We start from the raw sequence: 19053 nt of genomic DNA, 5'->3' as shown, positions 1-19053 counted from the left end.
GGACTCCAGTTATACTTCTCAAAGAGGCCCTTATCTCCCGCCAAATCAAGGTTAGTCTTTGTGTAACTTTTGGCAGGCTTGTAGCACAGTGGGGTAGTCTTTGTTTTTAAAGTATCTTCGGGATGGCCGGTAACTGCCATCTCTGGTCTGGAATGACCCTGTATTGTCTTTAATGTCCTTCTTCGAACTTGAATCTGTTCCCCTTTGTCTGGGTAAACATTTAGATGGCCTTTATCTACAGGCCGATCTGATCGGATCTTCATCCAATCTATATGTATGGGGCTCTGTCAGGTTTCGTTTTCCCTGAAACTGCCTTCCAGAACCTACTGTGGGCTGAATCCACAAAAGCTGTCTGAGGACTGCAGGAACCATTTTCAAGTGTCCCAAAAGCTGGTCACGGGGTCTGGCGGCCATTTTTGCGTGTCCCTTTTTCTGGGCTTCTTTTAAAACAGCCTTTAAAAGTTAAGGCCTTTTCTGCCAATAGACCCTTATAGGACAATGTTCTATTTTGTGAATTCTACACTTGGAACACAACTGACAACACACAGGGAGGGCCCATGGCCTTGCAGCCTCACATCATCTTTGTCTCCTTCTAAGTATCTATGCTATGCAATCTCTACACTCACTCCTGCATGCTCACTCAAACTCCACTTGTCTCCCTCATTGCAGGAAAAGAGAACTCACAACAGGAGAGAGCGAGCCAGGACTGGAGGAGGCCCACCCTCAATCGCGCACCTGACCCCCTGGGAGGAAGCAGTGATGGAGATTGTCGGGGCTGACGTGGCTCCGGCAGCTGGGGAAGGAGAGACAGGAGCAAGCCCGCAAGCTGGTGCCAGAATAGTTTTCCATCTCTCTCATTGACATAGCATGAGTCGCTGTAACGTTTCTGAAGCTACATCATTTGGCCTTATGAGCATCTGCAAAATCCAATGTGCATGTAACCTTGGCATCACATCTCTAACTCTTTCCTTTACTCCCCCACAGGACCATCCAAAGCCCCTGTCCCCACTGCGGAGGAGGAAGAGGCTGAGCAGTCAGACGCCTCAGAGGAAGCTCCAACCGCTGAGGGCGCAGCATCAGCAGAATTCAGCGCACCCAGCACCAGCGCAGACACTCACACCTCGGTGGGGCCTTCGCGAGATAGAGTAGTGTTGTCATCTGGTGTATCACAACTCACAAGTGAGCATCAGCAGATTGTGGAGACAGGGACAGCAGTGGAGAGTCCTCGTCGGAGGGCGCAGGCCTCTGCCAGCTCAGCTAAGCTGCATGTCGACCCTATGCCTCTGGGTCCATCCGCAAGAGAGGAGGTGATGGATCTCCATGCACAGATGCAGGAGTCTCTGGCAGGTTTTGTCTCCAGGGTCGCTGCGAGCGTGGAGCGAATGGAGGAGTCCATGGCGAGCATGAGCAGAGTCTTATTGGAGTCATTGGCGCATGAAAGCATCACCATGGAAAGGATGGCTACCTCCATGGTAAGGCTGGCTGCAGCCGAGGAGAGGAGGGCTGCAGCCAAGGAGAGGAGGGCTGCGGCCGAGGAGAGGAGGGCTGTGGCTGAGGAGAGGATTGCTGGGGCCGAGGAGAGGAGGGCTACGGCCATGGTGGAGCTTAGTCGCCAGGGTATCGAAAACATGGTGAGTGCTCAGAATAGAATGACATCTCTTGAGGAGCGATGGGCATCTATTGAGCACCAAAACCAGACTTTCATGGAAGTCCCTCTGAGCAGGACTTCCAGTGCAGATACGGGTCCCTATGGCCCCCCTGATGTGCAGCAAGGTGCTCTCCAGCCACTTGCAGGTGCTGAGGGGGAGCTGACCCATGAGAGGGAGGTTGTTGGCACACCTCAAGGAAGTGGGGGCTCCTCTCCATGCGCTCACACTTCCATGCCACTTCAGAGCCCTTGGTCAGAGCCCCGCCGGAGTCCACACCCAAGTAAGATAGGAGTCTCAACCCCTGCACGGCCGCAGGAGCAGCAGACTGCTGGCGAGCCCTCATAGGCTCACCACCCCAGAGGACGCCCGCCAAAGGTGTTGAGACAGGAGCAGCAGGAAAGTGAGCAAGGGGCCTCCACATCTGCTGAAGCCACAGGGGTACCACTACGTAGGAGCACGCGTAAGAGAAAACTAAAGCACCACTAATCACAAGGGTAGTCACTTGGGTGAAAAGTCTTGTATATTGTTTTAATGGCATCAGTTTCTTATACATAAAATATCTGGTGGCAACTGCTGCAGTTGTGGCGTCTGTCATTTGGCAAATGGGGATTTCACATTGAGGCCTTAGGATTACTTGCAGATGTCAGCAAGCTGGCCCAATAGGTAGAAATGCGCAGGGATGGGCCACTGTCCATAGAGTCATAGAGTCATAGAGTTATACAGCACGGATAGAGGCCCTTCGGCCCATCATGTCCGTGCTGGCCATCAAGCCCTGTCTAATCTATCCCATATTCCAGCATTTGGTCCGTAGCCTTGTATGTTATGGCATTTCAAGTGCTCATCCAAATGCTTCTTAAATGTTGTGAGGGTTCCTGCCTCCACAACCCTTTCAGGCAGTGAGTTCCAGACTCCAACCACCCTCTGGGTGAAAAAGTTCTTTCTCAAATCCCCTCTAAACCTCCCGCCCTTTACCTTGAATCTATGCCCCCTAGTTATTGACCCTTCTACTAAGGGAAAAAGCTCCTCAGTATCCATCCTATCTATGCCCCTCATAATTTTGTACACCTCAATCATGTCCCCCCTCAGCCTCCTCTGCTCCAAGGAAAACAAACCCAATCTGCCCAGTCTTTCTTCATAGCTGAAGCGCTCCAGCCCTGGTAACATCCTGGTGAATCTCCTCTGCACCCTCTCCAAAGTGATCACATCCTTCCTGTAGTGTGGTGACCAGAACTGCACACAGTATTCCAGCTGTGGCCTAACCAGTGTTTTATACAGCTCCATCATAACCTCCTTGCTCTTATATTCTATGCCTCGGCTAATGAAGGCAAGTATCCCATATGCCTTTTTTACCACCTTATCCACCTGTTCCGCCGCCTTCAGGGATCTGTGTACTTGCACACCCAGATCCCTCTGCCCCTCTGTCTTGCCTAGGGTCTTACCATTCATTGTGTATTCCCTTGCCTTGTTAGTCCCCCCAAAGTGCATCACCTCGCACTTTTCCGGGTTAAATTCCATTTGCCACTGTTCCGCCCATCTGACCAACCCATCTATATCGTCCTGCAGACTGAGGCTACCCTCCTCGCTATTTACCACCCTACCAATTTTTGTATCATCCGCGAACTTACTGATCATACCTTTTACATTCATATTCAAGTCATTAATGTAGACCACAAACAGCAAGGGACCCAGCACCGATCCCTGTGGCACCCCACTGGCCACAGGCTTCCAGTCACAAAAACAACCTTCGACCATCACCCTCTGCCTTCTGCCACTAAGCCAGTTTTGTATCCAATGTGCCAAGGCACCCTGGATTCCATGGGCTCTTACCTTCTTGACCAGTCTCCTGTGCGGGACTTTATCGAAGGCCTTACTGAAATCCATGTATACCACATCCACTGCGTTACCCTCATCCACACACCTAGTCACCCCCTCAAAAAATTCAATCAAATTAGTCAGACATGATCTTCCCTTGACAAAGCCATGTTGACTATCCCTGATTAATCCTTGTCTCCACAAGTGGAGACTAATTTTGTCCCTCAGAATTTTTTCCAATAATTTTCCTACCACTGATGTTAGGCTCACTGGCCTGTAGTTCCCCGGTTTTTCCCTACTTCCCTTCTTGAATAATGGTACTACATTAGCGGTTCTCCAGTCCTCTGGCACATCCCCTGTGGCCAGAGAGGTCCTGAATATATGTGTTAGAGCCCCCGCAATCTCTTCCTTTGCCTCACACAGTAGCCTGGGATACATTTCATCCGGGCCTGGGGATTTATCCATTTTTAGGCCAGCTAAAACCGCCAATACCTCCTCCCTCTCGATGTTAATATGTTCGAGCATATCACAGTCCCCCCGCCCTATTTCTATGTCTACATCGTCCTCCTCCATAGTGAAAACAGATGCAAAAAATTCATTTAGAACCCCTCCTACATCTTCCGGCTCCACACACAGTGTAGTGGCGCTTCTTAGTTTCCAAACAGGCAGCCACTGAGCTGTGGGGTTTTTAACAACGAGTAGACGCGTGTCGAAATAAAACGTTCCCAAACGTAGCTTTGTCTTTTAAACTGTTTACTATAACACTTAACAAACGGAATTACAAAGCAAACACGTATAAACGAACACGGTCAAAAACTGTACTGCTCCAAACCTCACAACTTCTGCCTCCTTCAACCACGTGCAGTTTAAACTGTAAAATGGCTGCACCCATGTGTGGCTTAGGGACTGTTCCATTGTGGCAAGAATGAAGGGGGTGTCTCGAACTATACTACTGGAGCAAGAAAATAGGGGGTTTCTTAATACAATAAGTCGGTCAGGTAAATTAACTGTATTATGCCATTTAACCACTATTTTAAAGTATTTTCTTAAGCTTTTATGGCTCTTACATTCCGGCCCCTAATTGACTAGGCACATGAAGCATATCAATTACTCAAACATTAAGAGTCATAAACTAATGAGTTCAACATATTTACAATATAAGTGTCCACTTTTTTCGTTCGGGAACTTTTCACGCTGCTTCTTGTAGCAGGCAAAGCTTTGTGATCGGTCTTTCCAGGGTACTGGTCTTGGTTTGCAAACAAACGCGACGAACGACGCCTCTGGAGTCTGGCATGCTCTTAATTATTTTTCCTATCAACCAAGACTTTCTAGGGGCTGAATCATCCACGATTAAGACAATGTCTCCGACAATGAAGTTCCTCTTTATTTTGGACCATTTTTGACGCTCCTGTAGCAGAGGTAAGTATTCTCTTGTCCATCTGGTCCAGAAAAGGTCTGACATACACTGAACTTGCCTCCACTTCCGACGGGCATACAGATCTTCCCTTTTGAAGACTCCCGGGGGCATGGCTGGCTGTGTTTTCAACAACAACAGGTGGTTCGGAGTCAGGGCTTCGAGGTCATTGGGATCATCTGATGTCTTAGTTATCGGTCGGTCATTAATGATGGCTTCGACCTCGCACAGAACGGTTTGGAGTCCCTCGTCGTCAAGCGCTTGCTGCTTCAGTACAGAACTGAGTAGTTTTCTTAAGGTGCGTATCTGTCTTTCCCAGACACCTCCGTGGTGGGATGCAGCCGGAGGATTGAAGATCCACTTAATTCCTGTTTGCATCATGGCTTCCTGTATTTTAAGCTGATTCCAACCTTCAATAGCTTCCCGTAGTTCTCTCTCCGCTCCGACGAAATTAGTGCCATTATCAGAACGCATAATGGACACCTGTCCTCTTCTACAGACAAAGCGCCGCAAGGCGTTAATACAGGAATCAGTGTCAAGCGTGTGTGCCACCTCAATATGAACAGCTCTGATGGTCAAACAAGTGAAAAGCACACCATATCTCTTGACAAGGCTCCGTCCTCGCTTTACCTCGAAAGGCCCGAAATAGTCCACCCCTACGTTTGTAAATGGGGGCTTGTCTGGTAACAAACGGTCTTCAGGCAGGTCTGCCATTTTCTGCTCCCCAGCTCTAGCATGTAACCGTCTGCAAACAATGCATTCAGAGAGTATTTTTCTTATTACGGAATTAGCTCCTGGAATCCAGTATCTTTGTCTTAGCTTCGCAAGCACGTGATTCCTCCCACTGTGTCCAATACTCTGGTGTATATGCTGAAGAATGAGGGTAGCAACCCGGAGGTCCTTAGAAAGGATAGCAGGATGCTTGGGCTCCTCTGGCATAGCAGATTTGCTTAGTCTCCCTCCCACCCTCAGTACTCCATCTTGCAGTGTAGGGTCCAGCTTGTAGATATGACTACCTTTCTTGATTGGAGTATTTCGCTGTAGAGCTTCGGTTTCTTCTGGGTATCTTTGTCTTTGACTGAAGCGAACTATCTCCTTCTCAGCCTTGGCCAAATCCTCCACGGTCAATGAATTCTTGCCCAATGTGGTCTTGTGATGATGCGTATACTGCTGTAGAAGCATTCTCTGCTCATCAGGGTTACTTTCAGACTGACTGATAGTGGCTCGGTACTCTTTTCTCTTACCGCTCAGGTGTAGCAGCAACTCTTTCAACCTTAGAAACCATGCAACTGCTTTCCTCAACTGGTGCCATCCTGAGAAATGGTTAACAAGCTTGTTCACTGTGTCAAAGTTCTCTTTCGTATTTATGAGATTTACTGTGACTGATCTCTTGACTTCGACGTCGTCTTCAGCAATCTGACTTGGCATATCTGGTCTTTCTGGCCATGATCTCTCTGTTTCCAGCAGATAACTTGGGCCTTGTATCCAAGTTTCACTCCTCATGAAGTTTTCAGCCTTCAATCCTCGTGAGGCTTGATCTGCTGGGTTTAATGAGGTGTTTACGTACCTCCATTGAGATGGTTGTGTAGCTTCTCTAATGGATGAGATTCTGTTTGCTACGAAGGTCTTGAAGCGTATCTTCTCATTCTCTATATACTTCAGCACCGTCGTGCTATCCGTCCAGAAGACAGATTCTTCTAATGGGAGCTGTAACTCTTTCCGCATCACCTGGTCAACTTTAACTGCAACAACCGCTGCCGTCAATTCCAGTCTCGGGATGGTGACCTGCTTCAGCGGAGCCACCCTGGATTTTCCCATGAGGAAGGCACAATGTTTCTGGCCCTGTTGATTTGTCAGCAAGAGGTAAGTAGCCGTGCCATAGCCGTCCTCACTGGCGTCCGAGAAATGATGTAGTTGAGCCGTCTTTGTAACTCCAAAACTCGCGGGCTTGATGCATCTACTGACGTTGAAGCTAGAAAGTTGTTGCAAATCTGTCAACCATCTGTGCCATCTCTGAGCTTGACCTTCTGGGATATCTTCATCCCATCCTCTCTTGTCTCTACACAGCTCTCGTAGCATCAGCTTCACTGGCAGAATGAGTGGTGCCAGGAATCCAAGAGGGTCGTAGATGGAACTGACCACGGAGAGAATCCCTCGTCTTGTGGATGGTCTTTCGTTCACCATTATCCTGAAGTTGAACGTGTCTGACTCGATGCACCATTGTACACCAAGAGCTCTCTCGATAGGAAGGACATCGTGGCTCAGGTCCAGATCTTTGACTTCAGTGGCTCTTTCCTTTTCTGGGATAGAAGCTAGAACTGCTCTGCTGTTGCTTATCCACTTAGTCAGATGGAATCCTCCATTCGAACACAGAGTTCTAAGGTCTCTTGACAGTGCGATGGCATCGTCTTCTGTTGACACGGACTTCAGACAGTCGTCGACATAAAAGTTTCTGAAGATTGTCTCCACAGCCTCTGATGGTGCTTTGCCTTTGCCATCTTCTGCAGTTTTTCTGAGAGCGTAGCTTGCACAGCTGGGAGATGATGTGGCTCCGAACAAGTGTACGGCCATTCTACATTCCACCATCGCTTGACTAACGTCGCCATCTGGCCACCAAAGGAAGCGCAGAAGATCAGCATCTTCGTCAGGGATTCTAACTTGGTAGAACATTGATTCTATGTCTGCCATCATGGCAACGAGCTCTTGTCTAAACCTAGTCAAGACGCCAATGAGGGTATTAGTAAGATCAGGACCTTGAAGCAGCTGGTCATTCAGTGAAGTTCCTCTGAATGAGGCGGCGCAGTCAAACACTACACGGATCTTTTTCTTCTTTGGGTGATACACCCCGTGATGAGGAATGTACCAGACCCTTCCATCGTCTCTGTTCAACTGTTCCTCGGGCACCTTTACAGCATAGCCTTTCGCTATGATGTTTCTCATGAAGTCTTTGTAGTCTTCGTGAAAGTCGGGGTTCTTGTTCAGCTTTCTCTTTAGACTGATGGCGCGTTGCTCTGCTATGCAGCGATTGTTCGGCATCTTCGCGGTCTGTCTTCTCAGTGGCAAACCAATGTGATAGTGGCCATCAATGAACTGTGTAGACCTTGTCATCAAACCCATGAACTGATGGTCTTCTTGTGACATCTCTGTCTTTTCCTCACAGCTGCGTTCTGAGAAGTCTGCGTTGAACTGCTGTATCAACAGCTCTTCAATGCTTGCAATAGAGATGCGATTAACTGTGACGTTTTGTCATTCCTCCTTGTTCGACTTGTGGCCATCATCTCTCCTTACCGGTCCATTGACTACCCATCCAAGGGCTGTCCTGACGGCGTAGGGTCCGTCATCCTTGCTGTTTATCACCTGCCATGGCTCCATAGTTTTGTAGGCATTGGTTCCAATTAATAGGCCAATTTCTGCTTCAATGTATGGGAGACGCACCTTTTCTAGGTAAGGCCATCTATCCACATCCTTCTGCAGGGCTAAGTTCCCTATTCTTTTCCCTGAAACTGCCTTCCAGAACCTACTGTGGGCTGAATCCACAAAAGCTGTCTGAGGACTGCAGGAACCATTTTCAAGTGTCCCAAAAGCTGGTCACGGGGACTGGCGGCCATTTTTGTGTGTCCCTTTTTCTGGGCTTCTTTTAAAACAGTCTTTAAAAGTTAAGGCCTTTTCTGCCAATAGACCCTTATAGGACAATGTTCAATTTTGTGAATTCTACACAAGCATCAGAGTGAGAGGCAGTGTGAGGGCTGCATGGTGGAATAGTTATGTGAATGTGAGCATAGAGAGATAGGGAATGGGTAAGAGTGCATGGATGTGACTGTGAAGTGGGATGTGGAGGAAGAGATTGCTGAAGCTGAGTGCTGGTGGGGAAAGGCAATGGGGAGCAGGTTGAGGGTGATGGAAACTTCATACTTACTTTTCCTGTACGGTGAAGGTCATGGAAGCGCTTCCTGCACTGCATCCAGGTCCGGCGGGTGACTCCCTGAGAGTTGACCTCTGCAGTCACCTCCATCCATGCAGCTCTGGTCTCTTTGGGAGGCCTCTTCCTTCCTGAGCTAGGGAAGAGGACCTCCCTGTGGGCCCTAACCCCATCCACCAATGTCTGCAGTGACGTCTCATCAAATTTGGCGGCAGCTCGGCCTCTGCCGCTGGCAGCAGCTGGTGCAGGCTCCTCTGCCATTCTGTATGACTGGTTGGGAAACCTGCAGAGTTTGAAAAGCTTGCTGGAGATTTTAAAAGCACCGCGAATGATGACATCATACTGTGGGGCTTTCTGACTGGAAACGGACAATTAGCAAGGGTGCCCACATGCTGGAAATTAATTGGCCAATTGAGGGAAAAGTACTGCCTTGGCTCTAATGCACTTTAGGATGTCATGAGGTTGTGAAAGGCGCTGTTTAAATGTAAGTCTTACAATCTTTCTTTCAGAGAGGTAGAACTCTTGTTCACCCTGGCTACTGCCCGGCTGCAACTTTAACACTGTTGCCCAGAAATCAGAGAACCATGGAACCTAACAGTGCAGAATAAAAGCCATTCAGCCCATTGTATCAGTGCCAGCTCTTTGCTATAACAATCCAAAATTAATCCCACTGCTCTGCCTGCCTTCATAACATTTTTCCTGTTCCAAATATTTAACCATTTCCCTTTTCTCACTGCAGCAACTCTGTCGGGGGGGGGGGGCGACTTTAATGATGCGCGGGATCGGTGGGTGTTAGAGGGCCGAGGCAGATGGGAACCCATCTGTCCCTCCACACAATGAGGCCCAGGAGATTTTGGGGGTAATTTTAACCTAATTCGCCCAGCGGGAAACCCACAGGCTCGAGTGGAACGTCAATTTTCACCCCGCCCAATGTTGACTTCAATGGCGAGTAAAAATCGCACGAGGTATAAAACCAGTGTTAGATTAAAATTACCCCCTTTAACCCCCGGGATTCATCTACATGATCGGTGTCAGTCTCTCACCCTACCCCCGTGGGAAGAGCTGCCTGGCCGGTGGGCGGGATTGGGATTTCAGGCCGTCACGGACCTTATCAAACGTTCCTCAGCGCTAAAGTAAGTGTTTGGGGTGCGGGGGGAGGTTCAGACCGTCGGAGAGGGTGGAGAAACTAGGGCAGGGGAGGCCTGAGGTTCCCTTGTAGTGCTCCTGCCTGCCCCTCCTGGCCCACAAGAAAATAGAAATAAATTGAAACAAACATTCCTTTCTGAGCCTCTTCCGGCCACGGCTCCTGATCGCGGCAGGTCTGGCCTGGTGGGGAAGCCATGAGGGCTTCGCCATATAGGCTTGGGGCTAAGATTGCAGTTGGGCCCCAATGATGTCATCAAAGCCTCATCTGCGTATTTAAAGTAGGGCCCCGCTGCCTTCCTGCTCACCTGCTCAAAAAGAGTTGGTTAATACCGAGGTCCGTGAGAAAGCAGAGGGATCAGAGGGGTTAATTGGTAAGAGGCATTTTAACCACCTGCCTGCCTGGTGTCCTCCGAGCGTGGTGGTGGTGAGGGGGGGGGGAGGGGTTAAAATCCCCCAATGTGTAAAATAGTTTGACAATTTTTCTAACCTCGCTCAAAAGTGGAGCCACGCTAGCAACTGAGTACATCATTTCTAACCCCTTTCCAACCCATTTACCCGAACCTCTTGTTTCCTATCTAACCATCTTTCCACCCATGCTGCTACAATCTCTTTTGCCATGAGCCTCAGTATTTGTAACAAGCCTCCTACGAGAGAGAGGCCTAGAAATCCGATAAGGCCTGAAAACAGGCGGTTCCACCGCGGGGCGAGATTTGCTTGCGCCTACACAAAGTTCACAGGCAGCGCCATTATTTTTGGTGCTGCCTGTTGATTAACGTTATTGTGGCTGAACAGCTGAACGCACAGCAAGGACTCTGGGTGGCCGGGGCCAGGATCAGGGGGAGGTCTGGCGGTTGGGGCCAAGATCGGCGGGGGGAGATCGGAGTGGGCCAGCAACCGGGGGGAGGTCGGAGAGGGAGTGAGGACAGAGATGATAAAGGTAAGTGTCATAAATCGCAACTTCTACAAGAAGTAACTCAGGAAGTACTATTGAACAGCCAGCTGAGGGCGCCGCCCGAGGAGTATAAATATTCAGGCATGGGCCCACCTTGGCCAGAGACAGTCTGGAAACAGGAAGCTAGTGACTACTAACTAGACCTCCATGTTTTGTTACAAGTCGATTAAAGCCTTGCTTTATGTACAACCAAGTGCGTAGTGAGTCTTTATTACGTCAGTAAGTACTTACCTTATGTTAATTCGGCGCTGGTTAGCGTTTGTTTCCCCGGAAGCTGTCAGCGCTGTCATTGCCTGTCTCAGACGCAAGCCAAATTTGTAAGAGGTAGCAGAAGCAGGTGATGGGCCCTTTATTTGAATATGTTAATGGCCTAACACCTGTTTCAGATGAAGCTAAATGACACCTTTACCGAATCTTTTTGAAAATCCATATACACTATGTGTACTCTATTCTCCTTATCTGTCCAAAAGGGGACTTCTTCCAAAAACTTCTCAAACATAACTTGCCATTAACAAATCTCAGCTTCCTGTCCATTGCTGTCCCATGTATTTCTAAATGTTCACAAATCTTATCTGAGAATTATGGAGTCTACGTTCGGTCACAACTGACATTAGATTAACCTGTCTATTGTCACCTTGTTCAGCCCTCTCTCCCTTCTCGAACAGAAGAGCTATATTGGCTATTTTCCAGTACCCCGGCATAATTTGCACATCTTAAGGCATTTTGAAATATTGTGCCCAGAGACTCTGTTATCTCCCCTCCGACTCCCGTGAAAAGACTTGGGTACATGGCATCAGGGTCCGGTGACTCATCCACCTCGAGTTCCGCTTATTTTTCAGAACCAATTTCTTTTCTGTCATTATCTCGAACAAATATTCCAGATCTTACATTCTCACTTCCACCAGCGAATGTAAAATATTCATTTAATACAAGCACATTTCCTGTGTCATTGCTCTTGGGGAGATGGAGGATGCGCAGTTTTGTAATAATAGGGGCGTCCATGCCATGTAGGGAATAATATCAAGGCCAGTAATTCACAATGACTGAATAAGACGAATTCCATTTTTACTAAAATGTATTCTAGATTTTTATCGATCCTTTAGGGATCAAATTCATCAACTCTATCCATTACTCAGTGTAAATTAGTGACCTACCTTTTGAATATACTTCCTTTACATATGCGCTGTTGGAATGAATTTATACGGGAATGGGATGCGTCCACTGGCAGAAGGGTCGGTAACCAGAGGATTCCGGGTTAATTCCACAGTGTGCGTCTCTTCTCCTTGACAGTTTCCCTGACCGGAAGTCAGTTTGATTGACAGGCTTGGCTTCCAGTCGGGCAGGGAGGACACCAGAGGAGGCCACAGAACCAGATAGGTCCAACCCCTGACTCCAGGGGCGGGGGGGAGTGTGCGATCCCGGGTGGTGATCCGATCCACAATCCCCGTGGGGGGAGGGTGCGGCTCCTATCCCCGAACCCGGGGAGTGGTCTGATCCGGGGGTGTCCGATCCTGGGGGGAGAGGTCTGATCCCCGACCCCAGGAGCCTTTGTATGGAAGCAGTCCTGCTCCTCCTAGCCCACAAGGCACTGTAAAGGCACTTACCTTTTCCCTGAAGCTGTCCTCGCCTCGCTTCAGCTGCTGGGTTTCCCGAGGCCTGGGAAACCCGGCCAATCACTGTAAAACCTGCAAAGCAGGTTAAGTCAGAGACTTCCAGTCTTAATAAAATATTTAAATTGCCAACCTGCCTCCTGGGAGGGGATTGGCTGCGTGCCCTTGCGCCGCCTCCATTAAAACCGGAAGTGGGCAGGTTGGAGGTGGGTTGGGGTCGGGTTTCAGACTTATAAAATTTTGACATCTGACCCGACCCCAACCCACCTATTTTTATGTGTTAAAATTCAGCCCTATGATTCGATGCTGTGGCTCATTCAGATCCTTATCTAAAACATTTTTAAAACCATTTTGGAGCCCTTCCGCCCCTTTTGATGGTTTCTGCTCCTCTCGTGGAACTGCAGTGATTGTCCTACTTCTGTCCCACCGAAATTTGCTGGCCAGCTGTACCAGACTCCCTTTGTGTGACAGAGATCCTGGCAGAAGCATATGCTGCATCTATAATTAAGCTCAACCCAGGAAAATGGATTGATTTAACAGTGGGTCAGGATGGTGGGAAGAGTTCCAGTGGCAAAATTACCCTGGAAGCAAATGCAGATCCCTTGTCATTCTGCCTTTCTGCTTAGTACGCTTTCTGCCTTTCCGCTTAATACGCTTTCTGCCTTTCCGCTTAATACGCTTTCTGCCTTTTCCGCTTAATAGGCTTTCTGCCTTAATGCTTAATACTCTTTCTGAAGGTCACAGGGTATATATAATTCAAAACCAACAAACACTGCATCAGATGTGTAATCAGGCACAATCTGTCACTTCTTTCTCCTCTTTCATTTTCGCTCACACAAACACAGTGTCTCAGTTTTAAATGTTACCTGATATATCATTGGAAGGTAAGCATTCCATTATTTGGCGTGAAGTTTTGCTCGAAGGGAGCACAGATGAAGAATCGAAGGCCAGCATGGACAATTTCCTGTGCTCGTGATTTTCCAATCATTAAAATTAATTGCCGGAAACTCGTGAGGGCTGTGAATCAGGCAGATTAACTCCACAGCCGATCTCCAAACTGCGCTCCCATGGCACAGCACTGCATGCCAGGATCACATTTTCAGGACTACTATAGGAGCTATTTATACCCTGCAGTCGGCAGCCTCCTATCCAACACATTTCCCATAATGTTCTGTTACCTCTCCCCAATAACACAGGGGATCTCTCTATGAATGCTCCATATACAAGTCACATTCTTTCAAACTTAATACTGGCATCAAGATCACCAACGTGTAATATTGTTGCAATGTAAATTTTTACATCCATTTCTTAATGTCATCCATGCTGTCATTAAACACAGGCAATAATTATACGACAGTAAAGGCAACATCAGTCCATAATGAGGTAAAGTTGTATGTGACTGAGTTTAAATATGTCGCCAGTGTCACCATTTAAAAGTGATGCAATTTTGTAATTGCAAGCAAAATATTAGAAATATAGAAACATAGAAAAATAGGAGCAGGAGTAGGCCATTCGGCCCTTCGAGCCTGCTCCACATTTCAATATGATCATGGCTGATCCTCTATCTCAATACCATATTCCCGCTCTCTCTCCATGCTTATTAAGTACTGTTGTAAGAAAGCAGGGGTCAGTATGCCGAGAAATATATGTCAAGGAACGAGACGAATCCGTAACCCCTTCACCTTAACTCCTCGCTAAGGAACTGTCTGGGGTTCACTGCTCACCATATGCCTAGGGTCAATGATGCCTAACTTTGACTCACCAAGCTGTCCATCAGCCAGTTTGGATTCAATGTGGGTTTATCTCATCAAGCCCCAACTAAGATATCCGCAATCTACTGAGTGAATAAATGCACCCTTTCTTTCCAAATCATCAAAGGCCAACAACCAGTCATGCACCAGCAATTATTTATTAACTTCAAAATCATAATTAGCAACAGTTAAATACTGAGTATGCAGATAATTAGTAGATATAAAGAAAGACCTGCATTTATATAGACCGCCGGACATCCCAAAGCATTTTACAGCCAATGAAGTACTATTTTGAAGTGTACTCACTGTTGTAATGTGGAAAACGCAACAGCTAATTTGCGCACATCAAACTCCCTCAAACAGCAATGTGATAATGATCAGATAATCTGTTTTTAGTGATGTTGATTGAAGGATAAATATTGGCCAGGACACCAGGGATAGCTCCCCTGCTCTTCTTCAAAATAGTGCCATGGAATCTTTCACATCTACTTGAGAGGGCAGATGGGGCCTCAGTTTAATATCTCATCCAAAAGACAGCACCTTCGACGGTGCAGCACTCCACCAGTACAGCACTGAAGTGTCAGCCTAGATTCTTGTGCTCAAGTCATTGGAGTGGGATTATGAACCCACAACCTTCTGACTCAAAGGCAAGGGTGCTACCCACTGAGCCACAGCTGACACTGTATAAACACTTGTAGATGGGCATACCCGGCAATTTGAATAACAGAGGTAATAAAGCCATTTCAGTGGTATCACTATAATTCAGCATTGACTGGATTGCTGATTATCAAATTTTAGTGATCACTTGCTGAGACTACTCAATTGGCAAGATTAGTTTAGGATTGAACTCTTTCGAAAGAGTAGAGTCTATACACCTTGGCCTTATGAACTGTATGGTTCAGCTGACATCCGTCTTCCCCTGGGACCATGGTACAGGAAACTTTGGTTTATCCGGAGGTTGTATGTCCAGAAACCTCGATCTACCGGCAGAAATCAGGAGCCGTTTTGTTAGGTTTTTTTTCTTCTCGTGGCTTTGTTTTCAATAGTCGGGCTCTGGAAAGTCTCTCTGAAGCTGTTGCTAAGCTACAGAGATGCTTCCAAGGTACGGGCCAACTGTTTACAAGCTGTTGCTAAGCAACAGTGTTTGTTGTCAGATATGGAGATGAAAACCTCCGTATGCTTCAACATTAACTTTGTATGTCCGGCAGTTTTGATAGATCGGCAACAGCTCGGTCCCGTCGGTGCCGGATATAACAAAGTCTCCTGTATCAGCTTCTGGCTGTTGGGTTGATGAGCCTCTTTCTGTGGCCGGTTTATCATTTCCTCTCAAATCGTCTGCTCCAGGCTAGATGTCTCTGAACCAGTTGCCTTAAATCTCACCTTCCTTGATCTCAGGCAAACTTAGACACTGAAATGACACACTTCCATGTCTGTAAGTGGCTGCTATGTCTGTACAATCTGTTGTCCATAACCTCTTCCTTGATGTCCTGGATACACTTTGGCTTTTGTAAAGTCACCATTCTACATACACTAGGTAAAAAAAACTACTGCAGAAATATAAGATTAAAGAGGGTGGAAGATAACAGAAATAATCTGCTAAGAGGTATGTCAAGCACCCTCTTATATACCTTGATTTTCAAAGAAAAACCTTCTTCCATTCAATTAAACAATCTGAGGTCAACGTGCATCAGGCGAGTTCTCCTCTTTTGGTGTCAATCACTTCAAACAGCCACGTACGTGCCCTTGAAGACCTCCAATTTAATGAAGCACGGGAACTTAGGCATGCCAGATCACACTGTCGCTCCTTAATATTTCTTTAACTTAAGGGGAGAAATTGGGTACCTTTGCGCCTCCCGTTATCGCCTCCACGTATCGCCCGGGCGCGGCGAGAAGATCGCCTCCCGCTAAATTCAGCGGGAGGTTTGCGGCGGCGGTATGGCATTGCGCCCCGACCTCCTTCGCCCGGAGATCGTGACGTCATCACCATGCGCATCGCCCCCAGCAACGCCCCGGACCCGAACTTCGCTTTCGCCCCCCGCCCCCCCCCCGCCGCAGCATCACCGGGCAAAACACCGGCAGCTGCAGGAGGCGTTCATGGGGAGGCCGGGTGCTTCGGCGATACTTAAAGGCGAGGTGGCCGAGGTAGGGAAAAAAATAATCAAATGCTCGCTTTCGGGTTTTTTTTCCCTTCTTTCCCCAGCCCGGCGCCCTGCTGCAGTGCATCGGGCTGATCGGGCCAGATCACGGTTGCCGTCGGGGACCAGGTAAGTTTTCCCCTTGCAGAGCCTGCAGCGATGGCCCTTCCCTTTAAGGGAGGGGAGGAGCCTTCCAACGCGGCAGCGCTGCACGGCCCAGTGTGCAGTGCTGCTCACCTACCGTCCTACCTGCTGCCTATTGCTCTCCAGGAAGGAAGTGGAGCGCTTGATTTAGCACTTGATCCACTTCCTTCCGGGAGCACAAAACCAAATTTTTTTAAAGTTGAGAAACATTAGCGCCTGGCGCTAATTTTCTCAATTTTTAAAAGTTAGCGCCCCAAACGGGGCTATAATGAATTTCCCCCCTGAAGGGTCTTACACAGGTCCAGATAAGGCATATATATTTATATCCCACTAACAAGCTATCTCTGGGCATGTGTCTTTGAAGCAAGTATTCCATCAGTAGTAAGGAATGTTTTATTCACATAAGCCTTCTCTTTAGTTTTATTTAGTTTTAGTTTTTCTTGATAAATAAGCCTTCTTTGTTTTAATTAATTTTAGTCTCTTCATTTCCCAGGATCCAGTTTAACGAATGACTCCATTTTATAGCTGAAACTCCATTTTGCAGACACCCCCCAGGCAATTTATAGGGTATTTTCCCGACACTATGGCACTTCATTGAATGCTACGGTGAAGGAACCTTGCATGGATTAATGCTGACCTTTTGGCCAGTGCCTAGACATGCTCTCATTTTATAATGTTCACATTTATGACAATGTGTATCACAATATCTACATTCTCCACCCGTCCTGGAAGAGGCGAAAAGCCAGATAAAAATGCTGGCCAATTTAGGGACAAAAAAAACCTGGGAAATTCCTCTCTGACCGCCCCCCCCACCAGGCGATCGAAGCTAGTCCAGGAGATCACTCTGGCCATTAATTCCCTGCAGTACCTACCTTCTGTAAGAGGTGATCTTCACCTCAGCCAGAAACCGGTCCAGCTCTCGCTAGAAGGTATTCAACGATTCGGCATCCACCGCACAAGACAGCAGCCTGTTCCAGAGGTCCACTATGCTCTGGGAAAAGAACCACCTCCTGACATCTAACCTCGATCCGGCCGTGTACAACTTAATATTTGTGACCCCTGGTCCTCCCTAACCTACTGGAACAAACTGTCAGCTGGAACACAACCTTTTCCCTTCATCATCTTATAAACCTTGATCAGATCACCCCACTTCGCTAAAGTGTAGCTTCACATCTCTTTTAGCCTATCTTGATTACTAAGATGATTCTCAACTTTGAATTAAACTAGCAGCCCTGCTCTGCACCCAATCTCACTCGCTATGTGAGGAGCCCAAAAACTGAACACAGTATTCTAACTAACGGTCTTGTTCAAGGACAGATCAAACTATTTTAGCCAAACGCATGAGTTACATTATGTGCAGCTTTTTCTATAGAGCTTAGCTGCTTATATGTGGAAAATACGCTGCAGAAACCTGGCTGCAACTACCGCGCACTGCAATGCACTTTTAAATAGCTTCAGACTCAGTGTTATGGAGTTAGTCCTCGGTATTTATCTACTGGGTAGCATCAAGGCAAGGCACAGCTGGAGAGAAATGTAACACAGTCACCGATTTAATGATCCTGGGAGAAACACCTGGAAGGACTGTACAAGGATACCAGCAGGGGACTGATAGTTACTAGCACCTAATGTACGCTCCAGCTACCTGCTTCAGCACACCATGGTTAACTCTTGCGTTTAAACCTTTGCACGCAAGGGGACAGAGTTCCAAGCTACGATATTGTTCTTAAGGCCTGAGAAATGAAGTGTGAACAGCATTGCTGTCGCATTTCTCTGTAGAGTTTTTAAGCAGCAGTGCGGAGCGATGAGGTGCAGCTGTAACAGCTCCTTGTGGTCCTGGCGTCGAGGCGGAGGTCCGGCCCAGATGCCGGCAGCTCTTGTGGTGCTGCTCCAGTCATAAGCTCGTAAAGGTTATGGCCTGGAGTTTCCACCAGGTGGCGTTGGTGTTTTCATTGCAATTCACCCAAGATCAGCTAGTGTGGGAACGGTAGTATCGTGGTTATGTTACGTGAACTAGTAATCTGGCTAGGCCTCAACTAATGATCCTGGTGATGTGAGTTCAAATCCCAGCCATGGCAGCAGGGGAATTTACATTCAGTTAATTAAATAAAATCTGGAATAAAAATCTAATATCAGTAATGGGTGACCATGAAATTATCAGATTGTCGTATAAAACCCATCTGGTTCACTAATGTTCTTTAGGGAAGGAAATCTGCCGTCCTTACCCAGTCTGGTCTATATGTGACTCCAGACCCACAGCAATGTGGTTAACTCTTAACTGCCCTCTGAAATGGCCCAGCAAGCCGCTCAGATGCAACAAACCATTACGGAACAAAAAAATAAATATGAAACCGGATGGACCACCCGGCATCAACCTCGGCACTGGCGACAGACACGGCAACGGCACACCCAGCCTAAGGGTAATTAGGGATGGGCAATAAATGCTGGCCTTTCTAGCGACGCCCATATCCCATGAATGAATTTTTGAAAAGCGCAAAAGATCAAGGAATTTCAAGCATAAATT

The sequence above is a fragment of the Somniosus microcephalus genome, chromosome 1, assembly GCF_052327205.1.
Source record: "Somniosus microcephalus isolate GS21.2 chromosome 1, FLI_Smic_1.0, whole genome shotgun sequence".
Classification (NCBI taxonomy): Eukaryota; Metazoa; Chordata; class Chondrichthyes; order Squaliformes; family Somniosidae; genus Somniosus; species Somniosus microcephalus.
The sequence above is the reverse complement of the archived record's forward strand: the minus strand, read 5'-3'. Positions refer to the sequence as shown.